The sequence below is a fragment of the Ptychodera flava genome, assembly GCF_041260155.1.
Source record: "Ptychodera flava strain L36383 chromosome 3 unlocalized genomic scaffold, AS_Pfla_20210202 Scaffold_26__1_contigs__length_13983176_pilon, whole genome shotgun sequence".
Classification (NCBI taxonomy): Eukaryota; Metazoa; Hemichordata; class Enteropneusta; family Ptychoderidae; genus Ptychodera; species Ptychodera flava.
In genome coordinates, this window is record NW_027248280.1 from 13366444 (window position 1) to 13374768 (window position 8325).

An 8325-nucleotide genomic window follows, 5' to 3' on the forward strand; every position below is an offset into this window, starting at 1 on the left:
AGCTTATTCTGGAATTAACGAGCTTGATTGTGATGTTTACCCCTTGAAATTGTGCCACAAATGTAAAATGGTTCTTTGGCGTTTGAAAGCAGCGAATCTGACTGGAAAGCCTTGTACAAGCAAACTGAAACTCGCGCATTGGTGCAAACATCAACGAACGACAGAATGCATGGTATGCCTAAGGTTAACAAAAAGAGAAAGGAAACCTTCAACAACATGCAGTGGTGTAAAAGGCGAGTATGATCCCAGACACAAGAATTTGAATGATTAATTGACATGGACTATAAGTTACCAACACGTCTCATGGAACTCAAGGCTGCAAAGTCATTCAAAACAACGCCCCCTTTATCTATAGATAGATTTTCAAATACCACAACAAATTTTGATTGTTGATTTGCAAAGAGGTTAGGGATGAGCCTGTTCAGCTAATGTGTGGGGGTCATGATATTTTTTGTGCTCAGTGTTTAATCCAGTGGGTGCAAAACTCACCAACCTGCCCTACCTGTAGAAAAAATATCACTGAAACAAGTACCGTATAATGCCTGTGCGTGCCTAAACATTTCATGAGCTTGCTGAGTGAACTGGAAGTGTCATGTGACTAATTCTTGGAAAGGTTGTACAAGTGGTCTTCCACTCAGTCAACTACGGCACCATGTTGAAAAGTGTGCTGTTTAGTACCTTCCAGTGCCTATGAATGTGGAACATGACAATGACCTCCCACAAGTAAGACAAAGAAAAGAAACCCTAGTCCAGTCCAGTGCCACGCCATCATCATAACAGCATAATGTACTCCAAGCCACAACAAACCACTGTCTCCACAGAAATCAGTGGAAATACTTCCTGCCCCAAGCAACCTTAAAAATACACCTGGTTTGAAGACTTGGCCACAAAGTGTGTGAAGAGCAAACTAGCCATGACAGATGGTGGCAGGAAAGGAAAACCAGTACTCTTTAAAACTAAAGCTGGGGTAAGTATTTCAGCATCAAGCGTACCAGTAAATGTGTAAATTACAATTTTAATTAAAGCTGCAAGCAGTATTGGCGGGGCCCAAGCGGCTTAGTAATTTCATAGATATAGCAAAAGCAAAAATCAGGGATGAAGTGATGGTTCTGAAATAGTCTATTGATGTGGAAACTTACAGGATGCATAGTTTGTGACATATGTTAGTGTAGGATAGTGTTCTCAAAATACGGACCGTAGTTTAAAACTCATATAAACACACAAACATAAATCAGCCAGTCACATAGTTGACAAGCAACAGACAAAAGTGTTTGGCCAAATTACAAATAGAGATTGGTTCATAACTGAGCTTATAGTTGTTACGGTATATACGTAGTAAACTTATCTGCCGACGGGAAGTTAAATATGAGTAATTTTGTCACAACTGGGAAAGTAAAACATGAGTAAGTTTTGTTGAATTTGACAAGATACAAAATAAGTGAAGTCTATGTCAAGTTATAAGCAAAGTTTTCTTTAAAGAGCACAAAGCAATACATTTGTACCAACTGGAAAGGTACAAAAGTATGAAAGTTTATTCAAGTCAGAGGCTATGAACATCAGTGGAAAGGTAAAAGAGAACTTTATATCAACTTCATGGGAACAAATACAAGTAAATTAAAGTTTGTGGTACCACTGAAGGTACAAAAGTTGTAAATTTGTCTAGCAACTGGGAAGCTGACAATTGAGTAATTGATGTCAAAACTTGGAAGGTATAAACACAAGAAATATTAGTTATGTTGAAACTGACAAGATACAAAACTGAAAAGGTAAAAGCAATACATATTTGCCATCTAAAAGTTACGAAAGTATTTACCCAACTGGGAAGTTATGAACATTGGTAAATATTGTCTCAAAGGAACAAGTCATCATTGATGACACAGTCCCCATTTGTTTAATGGGTACTTTGATTACAAGTCCCTGTGATTACGGATGAGTTCCATGGTTGTGAAAATGTTAAAACAATGTGTGCTTCCATCCTAATTACAAAAGTCAACTAGTAATAAATCGACAGCGCCACATTTCATACACGATACCGCAAAGTGTCAATGAGACTGTGAGATGAATATCTGTACAAAGTTTCATCAAATTTGATGGTTTTTCTTGACATATTACTGTAATTAGGAAAGTTCAATAGATATTTTAATTAACAATTAACAGGACACTGCACAGTGTATTTGTTCAATGTTAAAGGAATGTGAGCTCAACATCTGTACTAAGTTTCATAAAATTTCACCCTAATTTCAAAAATTCATTAAATATGCAAATCAGCACTTAATTTACATGATACTACTTCATATCTTTGCATGCCATATCACTACTGGAAGATCAACATCTGTGCCAAGTTTCATCACTTTTCATACAGCACTTTTAGACATATTAATTATGAGAGTTGATCATATACCGGTATACAAATTAGCAGTCAATTGAAATGACATTGCTCAATGTCTTCACATAGTATTACACTTCTGAAAGAGCAAGTGTCACCAAATTTGATGCAGTATTTCTGGACATAGCCTACTAATAATGAAACTTCATTCAATATGCAAATTAGTAATTGGTTTGAATGGTATTGATAAATTTCATTCAAATGTTACAGCAATGTGAGCTCAACATCTGTACCAAGTTTCATGAAATTCGATGAACCATTTCTTGACAAATTTGATACAGTATTTCTAGACGTATCATGCTTATTATGAAAATTCATCAAATATGCAAATTAGAAATCAATTTACATGATACTGCTTAATGTCTTCACACAGTATTACAGTACAGTACATCTGTACCATATTCATCAAATTTGATGAAGTGGTTCTGGAGATAGCCCACTAATAAGGAAAGTTAAATATGCAAATTAGCAATTATGTTGCGTGACAGTGCTAAGTGTCTGTGAACACTATTATGAGACAGTGAGCTAAAGATCTGTAGCAAATTTCGTCAAATTTGCTGTATTTCTGGACATATCACCCTAATTAAAAAAAATCATCAAATATGCAAATTAGAAATTAACTGATGCAACACTGACATATCCCATTGTGTGCTATCAGAGATCTGTGCAACAAACATCTTCTCCAGAACAAAGAAAAACACAAAGTTTAAAGAAATTTAGTGCAGTTGCTCTACAAAAAGAGCTCTTTTTCAAACAGTCATTGTCAATGACAAAGTCCCTACTTTTTAAAATAAAATGGCCATCAAACAGGTATTTTGGATTGGAGCAAAAAAAATTTGATGTGCATATGTATGACATAAGGAGTAATCCTTGTACCAAGTTTAAATGAAATCGCTTCGGGCATCTCTGAGATATCTGCGTGAACAGACGGACAGACATGACCAAACCTAAATCCCCTGGACAGTGTCGATAGGACTAACAAATACAGATAAAGTTTATGCCACCTGGGAAGGTACAAAAGATGTGAAGTTATCTGCTTGATGATGTAAAGCTAATACATTTTCTACCAAGTTTACAGGTACAAAGGCAAGCAAGTTATTTGAGAGTGGCAAGCTAAAACGTGGTGAAGTTAATATCAACTGTGTAGGAACAAAGGTAAGTTGATTTTGTGTGAAAACTAAATTGGGTTTTTAATCTGTTTTTTGTTTTGGAGAAGATAGATTTTGTTGTGTTTGGTCTGGATATGGTTGAGGTAGATGTGTCATTAGTGAGGTGTATGGACCCAACACAGTCACAGTAAGTGAGGCTACCCACAATTCCCCTTGATTTGTTCACTCAGACATATTTTGCTAATAGCTTTTTCAATTTTATCAGTTTCTTAACAATTTTAACTTACAATTCAAGTTCAGGATTATTTGTTAAGACTATGTTCCGAAATTATTGATTATGTTTAAAATTCAAGAGAAAATTGAATGGGAAGTTGATGTTTGGAGGTGCTAAAAATTGTACACTTGTGAAGATAAAGTTATCAGCAACTAAGATGGTCTCATCATACCATCTGTCAGACATGCAAATTTCCTTTGTTACGAACATTAAAAAAAATCAATACCCTTTCTTTTGCCAACACAGATGAAACTTATTCCCTTAGTTTCCTTGAAAATATTGTGTATGGCTGTCAAAAATCTATGTCGACAAAATTACGAAATTGCTATCTCCTCCGCGGAAAAGGGGTTGATCTTCTCATTATTCACAGTGAGAAATCAGAAAATTATGATGATCAGAACTATGTTGCCAGAATTTTGAAATATGGACCGAGTTGTTCTGTGTACAGAAGAAATTTGCTTCAGTTCAGTGAGTGATCTCCGTGTGTACAGATCATGGAGGATTGTGGGTAGTCTCACTTACTGTGACAGTGTTCTCCCCAGTAATTTCTGAAACAGGGTTGGCTAATTTGCATAACAAAAACGATTTTAAATTGCACATATGTAAATTAACCACACACTACACTCCCACACAGTTCTCAAAGAATACTTAGTCATTTTCAAGTATTTATTTCATTTTGAAGCATTAATTCAATATTACATCTGTTCAGTAATCAAAATAGCTACATCAATTAATAAAATGCAGGATAAAGTTACATGAAATTCATACACAGAGAACAGCAATCATTCAATTTTTTCTGTCAAATACGTCGATTCTTCATTGCAAACCACTTGTCAGCAGCTCTCACTTGGTCAAACTTTGACTCTTTTGGTCCTTCTATACAGCAACAAACAGCAGCTGTCTGACAGTCTTCTCACTCATCCTGTTCCTGAATGTAGTTTTTCAATCTTAATGCCAAAGTTACCTGGATGTGGTGGAGTTAAATGCTACCATCGAACCATTAGTCTCGGTTACCCAGACTCCTCTGGGGTATTTCTGCTGCACTCCACATTGAAGCACCCCAGAGGAGTCTGGGTAACCTATACTAATGGTGCGATGGTATCATTTAACCCAACCACATCTGGGTAATTTAATACGCCCCCTAGCAGTATACCAGTGACAATTCATAACTCAAAAATGAGGAATTCCAAACACCAGATGATAATTAACCACTGCATTAGGGTGGGTTCGTTTGTTGTAAACTTTGCAACTCAACTCATAAAGACGACATCAAACGTGGGATCTATAAAAACGCACTTTCATATTCACGCTTTGCTCACATGACCTCATTTTCAGTAGAGAAAGCAAGTACTTTCCTCTTGAATGCTTAGGTTTAGGGCTTAACCACGCTGAGTGCACTTTGCATGTACTTTTATCCATTATCATTTTTCATTCATGTGTTTTCTTTCATGCTTTCATTTCTCTTTTTATGAGCACTTGCCAATTTCAAGCCAGGTTAAGGTTTAAGGTAAGTATTCGTATGGTGGGGGGGGGACAAATATTGAAAGAAAGATTCCTCACTTTCCATGTTGCACATATTATACAGTTTAAGGTAAGTATTAGTATGAGTGAACAAAAAATACTCAAAAAGAGGGGTAAGCAAGAGTAATTTTAGCCAGATATTCTATAGGGAAGGCTGTTGGCCAGTACAAGTCATTTCCACTAACCACAAGTGATGTGACATCGCTAAAATTCTAAGAAAACTTGGAAATCTTGGAAAATTGTGTACACAGTAAACATCAAGTTTTTTGTTTTTGCATAAACTACCAAGGGATCACTTACATTTGTGCGACACCTTTCACCGGTTTTTGCTTCCTTGGGTTGTGAATTACCTCACTACATCAATAATTCAATACTTTAACAATTCAGTAGCAGACTGACAAGCACTTAGCAATATATTATTAGTATCAACTCCGTAAGTGTAAGATCGGATATAAAAATTATTCTGGGTATTTTACCTTAGAGACTTATCTGTGCTTCTTTAAACAAGTCCTTGTTAGGAGATGTTGCCGCCAGACGTTGCAAGGCCTCCCGTCTGTGGTTACTACCAATCACATGTATCTGGTAACTATTCACTCTGTCTGCTCTGAAGGTTAATCACTGTCACATCAGGGCCCATGGCCCCAGTAGTGGCTGGGAAAGGACATCAACTGACCGTTTTTCCATTTCCTGCATCAGTAAACCAACATACTGTTGATTTATTGTTCGAATTCTGTGTTTATCCAATGGGAGAAGTAAAGTAGTCACCATCACGTTATGGGTTCCAACAAGGCATCTGGCCTTCATCTGCCTAAGGAATTCCCAGGTCATTTATATCATCACCCTGATTGTCACCTTGTGGGAGCACGACAGGCAGTTTTGTCTTGGATACTTTTTTAGCTACTATCGACTATAGTCTATAGAAGCTATTGGGATGGGTATCCGTCCGGCGTCAGTCTGTATGTATGTATGTATGTATGTATGTATGTATGTATGTCCGTTTGTGAGGCGTCCGTCCACTCAAATATCTTGAGAACCGCAGTACTTACTGATTTGATATTTGTTGTGTAGATGAAAAGTATGATTTTGAGAAACTATTTTTTTTAATTTTTTGATGTTGTTGAAAATAGGCAAATTAATGCCAAAAAAGGTGTTTTTGGTAAAAAATCTTCTCCTTCATAACCGCTGGTCAGACAGCTTTGTTATTTGGTATACAGGTCTCTAGGGACAACCCAACTTAGATTTGTTAAAATTGTGATGAAATATGCAAACGTGTATTTTTAAGGAATTTTTAGCTCCCATAGCCATATGTATATATGGCAATGGAAGCTATTCTTATAGGCTAGGGAAATGTCTGTATGTATGTATGTCTGTATGTCTGTATGTCTGTACGTCTGTACGTCTGTATGTCTGTATGTCTGTATGTCTGTCCGTCAACATCAAAAACTCCAAAACCGCTGTACATTTCATCTTGATATTTGGTGTGTACATGGATGATGGGCTGTAGATGAGATTTTGTTCAAATGAAGTTGTCATTGCCAAAAATATGCAAATTAAGTGAAAAAATGTAAAAACAGTCAAAATTGAAAAACTCAATAACCACTGAGCAGATTACATGAAAATTAGCATGTAAGTACTTTGGGCTGACATGAAATGATTGTGCACATCTTGGGTCAGTATCTTGGACTTGCTATTTTTCATGAATTTTTTTGTAATTTTCTCCCATTTTTGGTCAAAAAATCTCCTGCTCTGAAACCACAAGTCCGATTGATTTGAAACTTGGTATGGAAGTGCATAGGAGTGACTTTTCCCAAATTTGGGCAAATCGTGGTGAAATTTGCATATTTTTAGTTTACACGTCCATAGACTCCCATGTATAAGGCAGATCTCCATAGACTCCCATGTATAAGGCTACGAAAAATAAAAATTTAGTTTCTCATCGTATTCATATTGCAAAAAGGACGCAGTGACACATTTTTAGTCCCCACAGATGAAGTCCAGTGGGCTTTATAGATTGGGTCATGTCCATCTGTTCGTCCATCCATAAGTCCATCCGTTCACGCAGATATCTAAGCTATTTTGACAAAATGTCATGTGACCTCGATGTCCTTTGACCTCAAATATACATATTTGTCCATAACTCAGTAACCACAAGTGCTACACCCTTCATGTATGGTATGATGGGACACCTTATGACGCAACATATTGTACCTCATTAATTATGCGCATATCTAATTTTGAGCGAGCCAATAGAGCTAGAGGTCTGATTTTGGTATATAGGGATAACTTAGCAAAACAATTTTTTTGACAAAATGTCACGTGACCTCGGTGACCTTTGACCTCAAATATACATATTTGTCCATAACTCAGTTACCACAAATACTGCAGCCTTCATGTATGGTATGATGGGACACCTTATGACGCCACATATTGTACCTCATTAATTATGCACATATCTTATTTTGAGCGAGCCAATAGAGCTGGAGGTCTGATTTTTGGTATATAAGGATAACTTAGCAAAACAATTTTTTTGACAAAATGTCACGTGACCTCGGTGACCTTTGACCTCAAATATACATATTTGTCCATAACTCAGTAACCACAAGTGCTACAGCCTTCATGTATGGTATGATGGGACACCTTATGACGCCACATATTGTACCTCATTAATTATTCACATATCTAATTTTGAGCGAGCCAATAGAGCTAGAGGTCTGATTTTTGGTATATAGGGATAACTTAGCAAAACAATTTTTTTGACAAAATGTCACGTGACCTCGGTGACCTTTGACCTCAAATATACATATTTGTCCATAACTCAGTAACCACAAGTGCTACAGCCTTCATATATGGTATGATGGGACACCTTATGACGCCACATATCGTACCTCATTAATTATGCACATATCTAATTTTGAGCGAGCCAATAGAGCTAGAGGTCTGATTTTGGTATGTAGGGATAACTTAGCAAAACAATTTTTTTGACAAAATGTCACGTGACCTCGGTGACCTTTGACCTCAAATATACATATTTTTCC